This window comes from Podarcis gaigeae, assembly GCF_964106915.1.
Source record: "Podarcis gaigeae genome assembly, chromosome: 1".
In the NCBI taxonomy this organism is placed as follows: domain Eukaryota; kingdom Metazoa; phylum Chordata; class Lepidosauria; order Squamata; family Lacertidae; genus Podarcis; species Podarcis gaigeae.
In genome coordinates, this window is record NC_139678.1 from 10,898,382 (window position 1) to 10,915,585 (window position 17,204).

Sequence of the window (17,204 nt, forward strand, 5' to 3'; positions counted from 1 at the left end):
CTAGAGCTGAGGGGGGTGTGTGTGAGAGAGAGAGAGAGAGCTAGAAGCCAGAGGAAGAAGCAAGCTGAAGCCTGTGAGGGGTAGACATGCCTGGTTTCTGCTCACATCCAAGGCTATGGCTATGAACCCCTCCATCATAGACTCAGGTTGTATATACATGTACATAAACCACATATCACAAAGACCACCCACAGCTGTACCTCATTCCAAAGGAAACACAAAACCCTGGAATTTCGCACCAGTCAGAGATGGGTGTGGCATGCGACAGTATATTGCCCATCAGCTTTTGTGTCTCCTGCTATCACAGGGCAGGAAGGTGCTTTGGAAAATATGCTGACAGCACAATATCTTCACTCTTCCCCCTACAGGCTGCTTGGGGGTTTCCTGGTGCCTTTGAGCCAATCTGGGGTGCATGTGGGAAGATTAGGCCAGTTTGTGGAAGAGAAGACTATCGGCGCTACTAGCCAAGATGGCTGCATTCTCTCTCCATCACTGGATGCAGCAATGCTTCTGAATACCCCCTTGGTATTCACAATGGGGAGAGCGCTGTGGTTCTCAGATCTTGCTTACAGGCTCCCTTAGGCATCTGGTTGGCCAATACGATAACCGGATGCTGGACTATGTGTCCCGTTGCTCTGATCCAGCAGCCAGTCTCTTACGTTATGAGGAGGAAAGAAACAAGGAGGCAGATTAGAATCACAGAACTTCAGAATTGGAAAGGACCCTGAGGATCATCTAGTCCAGGGGTCAGCAAACTTTTTCAGGAGGGGGCCGGTCCACTGTCCCTCAGACTTTGTGGGGGGCCGGACCCACTACCTCCCAAAAGCACCCCCTCTCCCGAAAGGGCCCCCCGCCTATGCCACACACGCCGCAGTTGCTGCCTCGTCTTTGGCAGCTTCGGCGTCCTCTGTCTTGAGGGGGCACAGAGCCCATGCCACTGGCTTCCTCCTGCTTGGCCGCCTCAGCGGGAAGGAAGAGGCGGTGCCCCGATGCCACTGGCCTGGGCAGCCTCCGCGCTGCCGCCGCTTCCCCCCGCTCAGCCACCTCAGTGGGAAGAAAGGGGCAGTGCCTAGAGGTGTCCACGGCTTCTGATTGGCTGCAGGAGCTTCCAGCATTGCTGCCCGCCCAGAGGCATGCACAGCTTTTGATTGGCTGCGTCACAGAAGTCAATCGCCACGCCTGTTTAGCGTGGCAACTGACGGAGCAGGTGGCAGGGTCCGCAAGGTTCGCGGGCCGGATTAATGAGCTCAGTAGGCCATATCCGGCCTGTGGGCCTTAGTTTGACAACCTAATACCTAGTCCAACCCCCTACAATGCAGGAATATGCAGCTGTCCCATAGGGTGATCAAACCTGCAACCCTGGTGTAATCAGCACCATGCTCTAACCAAATGAGCTATCAGAAATTGGAACATTTTCTTTTTATGCTATTTTCACCTTACTGTTTCTTTGCTGCCATTTATTTATTAATGTTCTCGACATTTACTGTGTATAAGATGACCTCTATTTTTGGGGACTACAAATTTAGAAAATGGGAGGAGATTGCCCAGAGTTGTTGAGCTTTTTTGGGGGGGGGTGCCGAAAATTGTCTGCACAATTGCCACAGCCAATCGACAACAGCCTTTGCTGCAGTCACCAATCACACGCCCAATTGCCGCTGACAATCTAATGTTCACGACTGCAATCAATCACCCGTCCCCCCCCCTCTGCACTATCCATACCTAAGACAACCCAAAAATTTAAATATTATTTTATAATAAAAAAGCATCGGCTTATACACCGAAAAATATGGTAACTTGGTGGGGCTGCACTGAGGTCACAGAGGTGTGGCCAATGAGAGGTCATAGGGGGAGTGGCCAAGTGGTTCTCCTTTTCTGTCCTCCCTCTTCCCTTGCAAATATACCATGGATGCTTAACACCTAACTGAACTGAACAGTGTCTTACTTTGGATCAGAAGGGGGGGTGTCTCTGCTGCCACAATTGTTTCTCTGCTGAGAGAAATACTGTGTGGTTCTGGTTCTGTGTCCTGGGTCTCTCCCTATTTCCCTCCTTTGCAAAGAAACAGTGGACATCTTCCAGCCTTCCTCTCTTACCCAATTGCTTCCTGCAGCTATCAGTTGGAACTAACCAATATAATTTCATCCAGCATTAATAGCATGGATGAAATTTCCCAGAAGAAAACTGTTGTTAGAACCACAGGTCCCAACACCCTTTAAAAATAACCGTTGCCAGGATTCGCTGGGGGAAGCCATGGTTGTTAAAGTGGTATAACTTTAACCACAGTCACCCTCCCTCCATTTCAAGGCTGAACCCACCCAAAAGTACCTGCCATCACCCCCAATTCCATTTACAGTGGTGCCCCGCAAGACGAATGCCTCGCAAAACGAAAAACGCGCAAGACGAAAGGGTTTTCCGGTTTTTGCGTCGTTTCGCTAGACGATTTTCCCTATAGGCTTGCTTCACAAGACGAAACGTCTTGCGAGTTCTTCTGAGTTTGTTTCCTTTTTCTTAAAGCCGCTAAGCTGTTAATAGCCGCTAAACCGCTAAGCCGTTAATAGCCGCTAAGCCGCTAATAGCCGCTAAGCCGCTAATAGCCGTGCTTCGCAAGACGAAAAAACCGCAAGACGAAGAGACTCATGGAACGGATTAATTTCGTCTTGCGAGGCACCACTGTAGAAGAATATCTGCCTATCCATGCTAATGCCTAATAAGCAGAATAGCACACCAAACATTGATACAGTGGTGCCCCGCAAGACAAACGCCTCGCAAGACGGAAAACCCGCTAGACAAAAGGATTTTCCGTTTTGGAGGCGCTTCGCAAAACGAATTTCCCTATGGGCTTGCTTCGCAAGACGAAAATGTCTTGCGAGTTCCTGCGGGATTTTTTCCCTCCCCCCCTTTTTCTAAGCTGCTAAGCCGCTTATCAGCTGATCCGCTAAGCTGATAAGACACTAAAAGCCGCTAAACCGCTAATAGCGCTAATCCGCTAAACTGTCAATGGGCTTGCTTCGCAAGACGAAAAAACCGCTATACGAAGAGCCTCACGGAACGGATTAATTTCGTCTTGCGAGGCACCACTGTAGACCATATATTTTACTCAGCCACCTTCTGTTGGTGACATTTGCAAAACCCCCGGACCCTGTGCTTTCGTCTCCTGTGCTTTCTGTCTGAAAGGTCTTCCTAGAAAGTAGAGTAATGTTACGGAGAGAAAATTCTTCAAGTAAAGTAAGTTTAATGTCATTCAGACTAGAAAATAAAAGTTCAGGGTGGAGATGCTACTTCCCTGATGGGAACAAGGAGAAGGGAAGATGAGCGGCGAAGTCATGCGTGGAGTGGCCAAGTTGTTTACGAATCATCCACATCTCTTGAAGGAGCCGGGCTTTGTTCGTTGCTCAATGCAAACACTTGCAATGACTTAGATCTGGAGTGCTTTGCTTTTAGAAAATTTGGGGCTGGAGAGAGACGAACAAGTGTTTTCTTTGTTGTTATTGTCAAGAAGATGAGTTGCACGGAACAAGAAGAAGAGAGAAAAAACGCTTGCCCACTTCATTGCTTTCCTTAACGCCTGTGAGATTTCATCTATCACACCACCACCACCCCAAAAAAAAAACATTTGGCTCAGGGCCTCTTCTGACACTACAGGGAAAGACAAGTTCTTGCTTATTCTTCATGTGTCTCTGTGGTGAACTCCACAACCTGTAGAAAAGGAAACGCATATCTGAAAGTACATTGTAATTATTGGCAGAAGGTTGGTGATCAATAGTAGCTACCGGATTGATGTTTACCATGTTTCGACATATGCATCTCTCCTCGACTTGTTGCAGTTGTGACTGAGGCTATATATCAGGGGTTCCCAACGTTTTTGAGCCAGTGGGCGTATTTTGAGTAAGTGTTGTGGGTGCCAGTCACAAAATGGCTACCATGGGGTGTGACAAAATGGCCACCATACCTAAAAGAGCTGAAAAAGAGAAAAACAAAATGCTGTGGGCATGCCTCCTTCCCATAAGCCACTCCCAAACTTGAAGGAGAAACTCTGGAACCTTCTAGAAACTTTCTAATTGTTTCTTTGCAGAATGACTCCCTAACAGCTCTGTCCTGGGGCCAGGGGAGCTTAGCATCTGTGGCAGTTCACCTCACTTTGCCTCATGGTTGGGCCAGCTCTGATGGAGCTGTTAATAATAAGAATAGTCTATGCCTATTTATATTTCTCCAGGTCCTACACTGATGTCAGTTTACAGTGCCTGACCTCATATGGCAAGCACAGAGACAGAATTTTAGATGCAACATTTAAAATGTTGGCAAAATGTCAGATTATGGATTTGATTTTCTTTTTTTTTTCTTTTTTCTTTTTTGCAGATCCATCAGCTTCTTTAATGGTTGAATTTCCCATACCCCTTCAATATTTAATCATAGTCAGAAAAAAAGGAGGGAGTTGAAGTATTCCATCAAAAACAACAACAACAACAAAACCCTCTGTGTCAGGATTCCTCTCAGGAGAGAGATCCACCTAGTATTCTCTTGATTTACATGTTATCAGATGCTTCAGGAAACTTCCAAGGCTTCCCCAATTGGCACCTGCCCACAGGCAGATTAGCTTAGTACAGTGGTGCCTCGCAAGACGAAAATAATCCGTTCCGCGAGTCTCTTCGTCTAGCGGTTTTTTCGTCTTGCGAAGCAACCCTATTAGCAGCTTAGCGGATTAGCGCTATTAGCAGTTTAGTGGCTATTAAAGGCTTAGCGGCTTAGCAGCTAAAAGGCTATTAGCGGCTTAGAAAAAGGGGGGGAGCGAAAAAAATCGCAAGACTGGCAAGACGTTTTCGTCGTGCGAAGCAAGCCCATAGGGAAATTCGTCTTGCGAAGCGCATCGAAAAACGGAAAACCCTTTCGTCTAGCGGGTTTTTCGTCTTGCGAGGCATTCGTCTTGCGGGGCACCACTGTACTCAAAACTGTTCAATGTATTTTAGTATCTGAGATAGAAAATCCCAAGAAACACATCCCCTTAGGAGTAAAAATAATAATAAACAACTATATGCTTCCTGAGACTGCCATTTCACTCTGCCAGTGGTAGGGCTGGGCCTGCTTGGAAAACCCATGTAACTGATTCTAGACAGGTTGTTTATCCCTCATGAAACAAGCTGTAGAATAGGGGTAGGGAACTTTTCTAGCCTGGTGAGGCAGATTGTAATCTCCTCAACCCTCACAGGCCAGGTTCGACAAGTGGGCAAAACCCTTTTTTGTTTTTTGCCACCTGTGAGAGTGAGTTCCATAGTTTAATCATGTCCTTTGCTTTATCTGTGCTGAATCTTCCAACATTCAGCATCATGGGGTGTCCATGTTATGTGAGAGGGAGAAGAACATTTTTCTATCCACATTCTCCATGTGGTGCATAATTCTAAAAAACCTCTTGCTCGCCTTTTTCCTAAGCTAAAAAGTCCCAAACGCTGCAACCATTCCTCATAAGGCTCCATCCCCTTGATCATCTTGGTAGCCTTTTTTCTGAACCTTTTCCAAGTCTACAATAATCCTTTCTGAGGCGAGGCATTAAAAGCCCCCCTCAGAACACACACACAACAATTAGCATTGGGAAGGGGAACTGCCATTGATATCAACGCGAGTTTTTGCCTCTAATGGTAATTGCTCCAAGGGGGGTATATTAGAAAGAAGGCAGAAAATCTTTAGATGTTCACTCAAACCTCAAAGCATTCACTAAAATGACGTGGGGTTAAGAGAAAAGCACAGCACTAAAACAATTAAACGGAGTTGTTGGGGGTTCTTTTCGTTTTTGCGTTGCATTGCTCCTTTTTCGATATTTCACGCACACACACATTCTCTTGACAGAGGATGGTGCGTGACATTGCTGACCAGCCAACATGATCAAGAACCTAATTTGTGAAATAGATTCTTCTGCCAAGAAAATGTTCAACAGTAATAGTGGTTTTTTACCTTGTCAAAAAAATGATTAGGCTTAAGCAGCCCTAAACTACCCAATAACATCAGAAATGGAAGGATCACAAAGGCTAACCAATTTCTTAGGAAACCTCTGGATTTGCTAGTAAGAGCCCTTATTTTATGCTTGAAGAGTAATCAAGACAGTCTCATTTTCTGCCATATTTATCACTCCATAAGGCAGAGTCCAGTTATAGGAAAGGACAATGGCTTGTTATTTTTCTCTTATTAATGCCAGAAGAATCATCTTCAAAACCATTTCACAGATTTCCTTGACGTCCCCTACCCTGCCAACATGGGGTGTTTTTATAGACAGCTTCTCAGCTCCATGTTGGGAAGGAGCTAGTGCAAACAGGGGCCACATTGTGTGTGTGGTTTTTTTTTGTAATGTCACAAAAAAAAGCTAACTCATGAGCAAGCCCAATGCTCTTCACAGGGTCTACAGGAGTAGCCAATGTGGTGCCCTCCAGATGTTCAGAATCAAAACTCCCACTATGCTGGCCAAAGTTGATGATGGCCATCTCTGTTACAGAACATTATAGGGAGCTCCTCTTTCAGAAGGAACATCATCATCATCATCATTTATTGGTGGGGTTACTCCACTTCTTGGCACCCAACAAATGAGCCCTGAAGGTGGCCAACAAACTACATAAATCAGGGCTGGGAGTAGAGGAGGACTTGGATAATATGGAGCCCTGTGTGAGGTCAAAATTTGACACCCACACCCAGCAGCCCTCACTCTGCCTTCCCAGAACCGGGGAAGAGAGGCGCAGGGCTTTGGGAAAGAGGCACAAGGCTCTGGCAGAGTCCCAAAGTTGGGAAAGCGCTAACTAGACTTTGGGAAGGAGGCAGGAGGACTCTAGGGCCCTGTCAGATCCTTGTTCCTCCTTCTTAAAACATGCACAGCTCTGAATCCATCCCTGCTGGGAGTCTTTTTCAGCCTGAGACAGAGGCACTATGTTCTCAAGTTGACATATGTTCTGATGTCACACGTGCAACATCACAAGGAGCTGGTGGGTGGAACAGATTGCCCACTGCACATTGACGGGGCCCCGTCCTCTCAAAAAAAATATATTGGGCGGCTGAAACTGCCTCAGCCCCTAGGAGGTGCCATGCATTGGCCTGATAGACACTTTCTGTTATGGGCAACCCTCTGGGCGGTGTTTGTGTGTGTGTGTGTGTGTGTGTGTGTGTGTGTGGTTTGTGTACAGGGTAGGGCAAGTGCAAAACTGGGGAGAACAATGGATGTGACTCTGACCTTTGTATAGTGGAATACATTACCATCATTCAATGATGTTGAGATGATGTTGTGTGTGTGTGTAACATTACTTTGGATAATCAAAAAGCTGGGTATTGTTAAAATGCTAAGTTGATAAGATTTCTTTGTTTAAAAGATAGACAGAAGATAGATAGATGAAAGATATATTAGGGCTGTCCGCTTTGTCCTGGGTTTTAGGCAAGTCAATCGTGTGTCATTTTTGTGAAATTTGGCATTTTTGTGAAAAAAAGCAACTTTGGGGCATTTTTGTGAAAAAAACCCTCAACAATTTTGGGATCTTTCAGGGTGTCCTGGTTTTTGCTTTTTGAAATATGACAACCCTAAGAGAGAGAGGAGAGAGAGAGAGAGAGAGATATTATTTTGCTAAATTATATGAAGGGTGGTTTTGTCTTCTTTTGGTCTTGGTTAATTATCCTTTTTTTGTTTCAAACCCGTCAGACTCTTTGAAATGAAGCCTAAATGAAGACCCTCTATGGAGAACATATTTTCAGCCAATAGAAAGATAATAGGTGCGAATGAATTGCCAGTGGCAACAATATGACAGTAGTCTTATAATAGCTGTCTAATATGAGACTGAAATATCTTGAGTTCAGCTGAATTGGGAGTCAGAAGAGACCTCCCTCTCTTTTAGGGTGCAACCTGTGTGAAAAGAGTTCTGTACGATGGAGTGTTTGTGGGGAAACCCTTAGATGTGCCAGGATTTAATACTTTATGGCTCATTGCACATGCCACTCAAAGGAAACAGTTGCTTAGGATTAAGATTTGTTGAACTCAGTGGTGCTTGATTTAACTGCATAGGTTCAACCTGCGAAAGATGCTGAGCTTTAATGAAAGATCTTGGGCCAGCCTTTGTCATCTTGTGAGAAATGCACACACTCTTACCTCTGCCTTCAAAGATGGTTCAGAAATTTCAGCTGGTGCAGAATTTGGCGGCCAGGTTGCTCACTGGGGCAAGACAGTTTCAATATATGACACTGATCCAGGCCTGACTGCACTGGCTGCCAATGAGCTTCCAGGCCCAATTCAAAGTGCTGGTTTTGGCCCAAAAGGCCTTAAATGGCTCAGGTCCGCAATGCCCCAAGGACCGTCTCTTTCTCTCTATTAACCTTCCTGGACTTTGAGATCACCATCTGAAGCCCTTCTTTGTGTGCCTCCTCCATAAGAGGTCCAGAGAGCCAGTGTGGTGTAGTGGTTAAGAGCAGTGGACTCGTAATCTGGTGAACCAGGTTCGATTCCCTGCTCCTCCACATGCAACTGCTGGGTGACCTTGGGCTAGTCACACTTCTCTGAAGTCTCTCAGCCTCACTAACCTCACAGAGTGTTTGTTGTGGGGGAGGAAGGGAAAGAAGAAGAAGAAGAGTTTGGATTTGATATCCTGCTTTATAACTACCCTAAGGAGTCTCAAAGCGGCCAACAATCTCCTTTTCCTTCCACCCCCACAACAAACTCTCTGTGAGGTGAGTGAGGCTGAGAGACTTCAGAGAAGTGTGACTAGATCAAGGTCACCCAGCAGCTGCATGTGGAGGAGCGGAGACGCGAACCCGGTTCCCCAGATTACGAGTCCACCACTCTTAACCACACTGGTGTAGGAGATTGTTAGCTGCTTTGAGACTCCTTAGGGTAGTTATAAAGCGGGATATAAAATCCAAACTCTTCTTCTCTTCTTCTTCTTCCAGAGGGTGGCAAAACAAGTTGTTTAGGCTTTTTCACAAGTGGTACATCTCTAGTTTCTTACAATAGCAGTGCGAGTTACCAGTCTCCACCAGTTAGAAGCTGTATAGCTTAACTCGAGACTCTCAACAGCTACTGGTCATCATGATAAAATGTAAAGGGACCCCTGACCATTAAGTCCAGTCGGGACCGACTCTGGGGTTGCAGCGCTCATCTCACTTTATTGGCCGAGGGAGCTGGCATATAGCTTCTGGGTCATGTAGCCAGCATGACTAAGCTGCTTCTGGCGAACCAGAGCAGCGCACAGAAACGCCGTTTACCTTCCTGCTGGAGTGGTACCTTTTTATGTACTTGCACTTTGACACACTTTCGAACTACTAGGTTGGCAGGAGCTGGGACTGAACAACGGGAGCTCACCCTGTCACAGGCATTCAAACCGCCGACCTTCTGATCGGCAAGTCCTAGGCTCAGTGGTTTAACCCACAGCGCCACCCACGTCCCACCCAGACATCATGATAGCTATATCCTATTGCGATATACCACCCATCAGTCACTGGGAAACAACAGCAGGAGAGGGCTATTGCCCTTTGACCTGAACTTTCAGGGATCTTCTTGTGCCCTTACGTTCAGGCCTCTTGTCTAGTAAAAGTCATCGCAGTCCCTTGTTTTTGTAGCCTTCTCCCCCAGCTGCCAATTCTCAGTCCTGGTTGCAACATATGACAATGGGAGCCATTGATCCTTAAAAGTTGCTCAAGAATTCTTACAGTTTCCTTGGTGCTCGGTTTAAATGACTTATCCAAATCTCTTCGCCAGAAACATCAAAGACGCTCATGCAAAAATCCTATCATCTCCTCAGCGGCTTCTCTAAATTCAACAAGCTACCAAAAAAACATTAAAAAATCAAAAAAACAACCCTGCAACAATTGTGAAGAGAGTGTCACTTGCTTTCATCAAGGAGTGGAAGTGATAAGGGTGCCGCGAAGAGCAGCTTTAGGGAGAAATAGATGTCTACTTCAATATTGCTTTTTAATTAAAGGCTCAGAAAACCATGCCTTTTTTCCCCAGCTTTTAATCCGTCTCCTTTACTTTTCTCATCATTTTTAGTTTTTTTAAAAAATAATATGGATAAGGTCATCTCCATGTAGGCTGGTTACATTTCTTGTGAAGAGTGTCTGCTTTTGCTTCCTCCTCATCTTTTTTTTTATTTTTTATGCAGTGCTCAAATACCTTTAAGTTATCAGAAGCTTTTTATTCAGGTTGTTAAATAAGGTGCCAGTCCTCAAGACATTAAGTGTTTTCGTGGAGCACTTGGTGGCTCACGCTCTTTCTGTGTCCCATCCTCTCTTTTAACTGCCACTCTGTGAACTAAGCTGCAACCTATTTACGAATCAGAATATTACTAATTAGTTTTTTTAAGGATTGCTAAAAGGACCAGAATGATTTACTTTGGCAGAGGAGGAAAATGGAGAGAAAAAATGGACCATTTTCTCCTCCTTTTGGTAGCTGAAGTGTTCTTTCTTTCTTTCTTTCTTTCTTTCTTTCTTTCTTTCTTTCTTTTCTTTCAATGTGTGAAGCTTATTAGTATCCATTTGCAGCACTGGATAGATCTTCATACTGCTCTCTCAAGATCTATTTTCAAACTCACTACCTTATTGGCCATTGCTGCATTAATGGTTTGTTGTCGTTTGACCAAAACACAAAAACAAAAAACCCCACACCATCCAGTTTGTCTATAGTCTTATTTAATTTTATTTTATTTTTAATGCAGAATGTTATCCCCGTTTTTGGAATGTTGTCCCCAGGGAGGTTCAGCTGGTGCCTTCACTTTAAGCAGGCAAACTGGCTCAAGGTAGGGCAGCAAACATGGTCAGAAGAATAGAAAACAAGTCCTATGGGGGAAAAGTTTTGTTGTTGTTTAGTCGTTTAGTCGTGTCTGACTCTTCGTGACCCCATGGACCAGAGTACGCCAGGCACTCCTGTCTTCCACTGCCTCCCGCAGTTTGGTCAGACTCATGTTTGTAGCTTCGAGAACACTGTCCAACCATCTCATCCTCTGTCATCCGCTTCTCCTTGTGCCCTCCATCTTTCCCAACATCAGGGTCTTTTCCAGGGAGTCTTCTCTTCTCATGAGGTGGCCAAAGTATTGGAGCCTCAGCTTCAGGATCTGTCCTTCCAGGGAGCATTCAGGGCTGATTTCCTTAAGAATGGAGAGGTTTGATTTTCTTGCAGTCCATGGGACTCTCAAGAGTCTCCTCCAGCACCATAATTCAAAAGCATCAATTCTTCAGCGATCAGCCTTCTTTATGGTCCAGCTCTCACTTCCATACATCACTACTGGGAAAACCATGGCTTTAGCTATACGGACCTTTGTTGGTAAGGTGATGTCTCTGCAGGGGGCTGTGGTAGAGATGAAGCTCAGGGTGCCTCCCAATTCTGTGGTTCTACAAGGTTGGATGAACTGCATATGTTTAGCCTGAATAAAACTGAGGGGTGACATGACAGCACTTATGTCCCCAAAGGGTAGTCACATAGGTACCAAAAGAGATGGGGTCGGTGAGAAATTAGACTCAGTTCTTGTGCAAAGCCAAACTATCAATGCTGCACTTTCTGGAACAACATGAGAACTGAAACACAGCTGTCCTTCAAATGTTCCCTGATGTTGGGAAAGATGGAGGGCACAAGGAGAAGGGGACAACAGAGGATGAGATGGTTGGATGGTGTTCTTGAAGCTACCAGCATGAGTCTGACCAAACTGCGGGAGGCAGTGGAAGACAGGAGTGCCTGGCGTGCTCTGGTCCAGGGGGTCACAAAGAGTCGGACATGACTAAATGACTAAACAACAACAACAAATTAATTTATATACTTCCTAAATGCCAAAATGACTTCTAAGCCACTTACAATGCAGTGACGTATGCAAAACAACCCATTTTGTACCCTTGTCCCTTTCCAACTTTATCGTTCTACATTTCCCTTTCTTCATCCTCGCCTTTCCCTCTCTTCCCCAGAATTTTGACTTCTCAACATTTCCAATAGACCTTCTTTCAATAATTCTGGAAGCTGTTACCATGGAAAAGAGAGGCCCTTCAGCCTTCTCATCCAGAGAATCAAACTGTCGTCGAAGAGAAAAACAACTTTATATGAAGCTCTACTACAAATGGAACTCTTTCGAAGAGCTGCAAGCTGGCGCACGAATGGCCAACTTGACAATAAACTTCTGCATAATATGGAGAAAGTGAATTGAAAGAAATGCTTTTTCCCTCTTGGGAGGGTTAGTCGGCAAGTCATGGCGCCTTGCAAGCTAAACTGCTGCTCTGCTCCTTTTCCAACGTGACTTACTTTCAGCGTTTTACTGCTGCTAATATGGCAGCAGTGCACTGGAAACCAAGTGTGCAACTGGACTTCTCCGCAACCCTTCCCCTCCGCAGGGAGGTGGGACCGATTCGGATGGTCCGCCCCCACCACTTAATGGATCCAATTGGCTTCCAGAGAGTGGTAGGGGATGCTTTATCCCAAGCTGATGGCCTTTCAGCTGATTCCCTGGTGGCACGCTGGAATGCGGAGTTAACCAGGGCTATTGACTGTCTGGCTCCGAAGCGCCCTCTCCGATTGCATGGAGCCCGGACAGCCCCGTGGTTTTCCCCGGAGCTGAGGGTGATGAAACAATCGTTGAGACGGCTAGAGCGCCGGTGGCGGAAAACTCATTCTGAATCAGACCGGACACGGGTTAGAGCTCAACGTTGAGCCTACCAAGTGGCAATGGCGACGGCGAAGAGGGCCTTCTTCGCCGCCTCCATTGCATCTGCAGAAAACAGCAGCAGGAGACTTTTTCAGGTGGTTCGCAGTTTATCGGAACCACCTGTACCACCGGGGCCTGGTAGGGACCCCAAGATCTCCTGCAATGCTTTTGCAAAGTTTTTTGCAGATAAAATCGCTCAGATTCAGAAGGAGGTAGACTCCACAGTGGGAGCAGGGCCAGGGCGGGAGAGTGCTAGAGTTCTGTCTGGTCCTGTTATATGGGATCAATTCCAATCTGTTACCTCCGAGGATGTGGACAGGCTGCTTGGACGAGTGAAACTGACCACCTGTCTCCTTGATCCTTGCCCATCCTGGCTGATAAAAGCGAGCCGGGAAGGGCTGGGCGGTGGGCTTTGCGGGGTGGTGAATGCTTCCCTCTGTGAGGGAGCCTTCCCAGACCCGCTGAAAGAGGCGGTCATTAAACCGCTTCTTAAAAAAACATCTTTAGACCCGGCCAATTTGGCCAACTATCGCCCAGTCTCAAATCTACCATTCTTGGGCAAGGTGATTGAGCGGGTGGTTGCTGAACAACTCCAAGCACGCCTGGAGGAAACGGACCATTTGGATCCCTTCCAGTCGGGATTCAGGCCTCACCATGGGACTGAAACTGCCTTGGTCGCACTGGTTGATGATCTCCGGCGGGCTAGGGACAAAGGTGAGAGCTGTTTCCTAGTTCTGCTGGATCTCTCAGCGGCCTTTGACACCATCGACCATAACATCCTTCTGGACCGTCTAGAGGGGCTGGGAGCTGGGGGCACTGTCATACAGTGGTTCCGCTCCTTCCTCCTGGGCCGTGTCCAGAAAGTGGTGGTGGGGGGTGAGTGTTCAGACCCCTGGGCTCTCACTTGTGGGGTGCCTCAGGGTTCTGTCCTCTCCCCCATGCTTTTTAATATCTATATGAAGCCGCTGGGAGAGATCATCAGGGGGTTTGGACTGGGTGTTCATCAGTATGCAGATGACACCCAGCTCTACCTCTCCTTTAAATCAGAATCAGTGAAGGCGGTGAAGGTCCTGGAGGCGGTTGGAGGTTGGATGGCGGCTAACAGATTGAGGTTGAATCCTGACAAGACAGAAGTACTGTTTTTGGGGGACAGGAGGCGGGCAGGTGTGGAGGATTCCCTGGTCCTGAATGGGGTAACTGTGCCCCTGAAGGACCAGGTGCGCAGCCTGGGAGTCATTTTGGACTCACAGCTGTCCATGGAGGTGCAGGTTAACTCTGTGTCCAGGGCAGCTGTCTACCAGCTCCACCTGGTACGCAGGCTAAGACCCTACCTCCCCGCAGACTGTCTCGCCAGAGTGGTGCATGCTCTGGTTATCTCACGCTTGGACTACTGCAACGTGCTCTATGTGGGGCTACCTTTGAAGGTGACCCGGAAACTGCAATTAATCCAGAATGCGGCAGCTAGACTGGTGACTGGGAGTGGCCGCCGGGACCACATAACACCGGTCTTGAAAGACCTACATTGGCTCCCAGTACGTTTCCGAGCACGATTCAAAGTGTTGGTGCTGACCTTTAAAGCCCTAAACGGCCTCGGTCCTGTATACCTGAAGGAGCGTCTCCACCCCCATCGTTCAGCCCGGACACTGAGATCCAGCGCTGAGGGCCTTCTGGCGGTTCCCTCATTGCGAGAAGTGAGGCTACAGGGAACCAGACAGAGGGCCTTCTCGGTAGTGGTGCCCGCCCTGTGGAACGCCCTCCCATCAGATGTCAAAGAGATAAAGAATTACCTGACATTCAGAAGACATCTTAAGGCAGCCCTGTTCAGGGAAGTTTTTAATATGTAATGCTGTACTGTTTTTAACACTGATTGGGAGCCGCCCAGAGTGGCTGGGGAAACTCAGCCAGATGGGCGGGGTATAAATAATAAATTATTATTATTATTATTATTATTATTATTATTATTATTATTATTATTAAGTGTGACATGGAACCAAGTGAGGCATTCTGGGATTGGCGGCCCAGGAGAGCACTTGTACTCAGTGGCAGATTTTGGGCTCTAAAATTTCAGCAGCGCCCTATGCAAGCACTTTGGGCTTTTGGAAGGAGGTAGGAGGGCTCTAGGACCCTGTCAGAGCCCATAGCCTCCTTCCCAAAACCAGTGGAAAGGCGTCAAATGGCCTCACACAGGGCAGCATATTACCAAGGTTCACCTCTGGAGGGAGTCCCACAACTTGGGGGCTGCCACAGAGATGCCCTCTCCCAGGCCACTACAGACCCTCTAAGTGTCTGTATTTTCCAGGGATGTCCCAGATTTAGAGAAGGTGTCCCAGTTTCTGATTTGATCCTGGAATGTCCTGCTTTTCCTTAGGATGTCTCTATTTTCATTGGAGAAATGTTGGAGGGTATGGATTAATCCAACCCCAAAGTCTTCTGAAGGCAATGCTGTATAGGGAAGTTTTTTAAAAAATGTTTAATGCTTTATTGTGTTTCTGTATATGTTGAAAGCTGCCCAGAGCAACCCAATAAGACGACTGGGGTATAAATAGTAAGATTAGCATTATGGAATGGGACGTCCCTATTTTCATCGGAGAAATGTTGGAGGGTATGCCACTACCATCCCCAAGCTTCTGAGGTATGTTGAATATCCCAAGGATTTAAAGGCTAGATCAGGCTTCCTCAACCTTGACCTTCCAGATGTTTTGAGACTACAATTCTCATCATCCCTGACCACTGGTCCTGCTGGCTAGGGATCATGGGAGTTGTAGGCCAAAAACATCTGGAGGGCCGAAGTTGAGGAAGCCTCGGCTAGACCCTTCCAGCAGCAGGAGGGTATATTGCAGAATGCAAGCTATAATTATTTGTATGTAGGTAACGTTCATACAGAGCATGTTTAAAGCCATCGTTCGAAATGTGAGCTGCTCAGCTGGCGTACAAAATATTTTCCCTATTTTGGTTGTCTTCGCCTGCTTCTATATGTACAAGGAAAAAGCAGAGGAGGGAGACTCTGAAGAAGAAAATTGCAGCAGAGCATCGATGGTCATTAAAGTCTTTTAACAACGAAGCTCTGATCGAATACTTTGCTCAAATTTCCTATTAGCCTGCATAGTGTATAACTTCATTCTTCTGATTCAACAGGAAAGAAAATTTGATGTTACTTGACATAAGTAAAGGTACATTTGCTTTATGACCAGCTAAAGGTCAGGAACATTGTGTGATTGCAAGAAATTGCATCTATTACAAGTTGTAAGCACTCTCTTTACTGCAAAACCTGGCATGTGCAGGGCTTAACAGAAGTTGCAGATTTCTTACCACTGGGACTTTGGGGGCCAACGGAGAAGGAGAGTTTTCAGCCTGTGTAACGAAAACAGGAACAGGAGCATTTCACTAGGGAAAGGATGCAATTTATTTTGATTATAATATACAGATAGAACAGTGGGAACATATGGGGTTAAAATTTACATTATGTTATGACCTTAAAGAGGATTTTTATAATATGATGTATCATTGGTGTTTAACTGCTGAGAAGCTATTCAGAATGTATAAAGATGTTTCAAATGTTTGCTGGAAGTGCCAAGAACACGAAGGGACATTTTATCATGCTTTGTGGACATGTAAAAAGGCTTTAAACAAATGGATGCACATACATACACTGACACAGCAGATTTTAAAGGTGTACAAGAGGTAAACAAGTATTGCTGTAAGTGATATAGTTAAGGCCCTGGAGTTACCGGTTGTTGTTTTTTTGCTCCATAAGACTCACTTTTTTCCCTCCTAAAAAGTAAGGGGAAATGTCTGTGTGTCTTATGGATCATATGGAGCAAATGCGTGGTCCCTGGAGCCGAATTGCCCAGGGGTGAAAAGCAGATCGTGCTCTTTTTTCTTTTTTTTTTTAGAAAGAGGAAAGGGGGTGTTGAAACAAAGCCGCTAAGCAGCTGATTGGCAAGAGAGCGTAGGGAGATAAGGGACTCTAGCGTTAAAGGAGGCTGCCTAGGAGGGGGGAGGTAAAGACAATGAACTTGTAAGGAGAGAAGACAGGAAGGAATGAGGAGAGAAATTAGAAAAGGAGGAGCAAAAAACTGCTCCAGTTAAGGAAAAGACACTAAGGCAAATAAGAGGGAAGGGAGTGTTGAAAGGAAGCAGCTGATCGGCAAGTGATAGGGGAGGGAGATAAAGGACACTAGAGATAAATGAGGCTGCCTGGGAGTGGGGAGGTAAAAGCCCATGGATCCTCAGGATTTTTGCATTGGGTCATCCCAAATTCACCATCAGATCACATAGCATGTCCATAGCTACAGCCTGCATCAAAAAAATCATGCACCCACTGTTGTGTGGGGCCGCAATGGAGCAAAGCACGGATCCACATGGATCCTCAGGATTTTTGCATTGGGCTACCCCAAACTCACCGTCAAATCACATATCATGTCTGTGGTCACAGCATGAACCACAAAAATCATACATCCACCATTTCGTTCAGAATATTTGTTATTCTTGTTTTCCTCCTCTAAAAACTAGGTGCATCTTATGGTCAGGTGCGTCTTATGGAGCGAAAAATACGGTAATTGTCTTACAAGGAC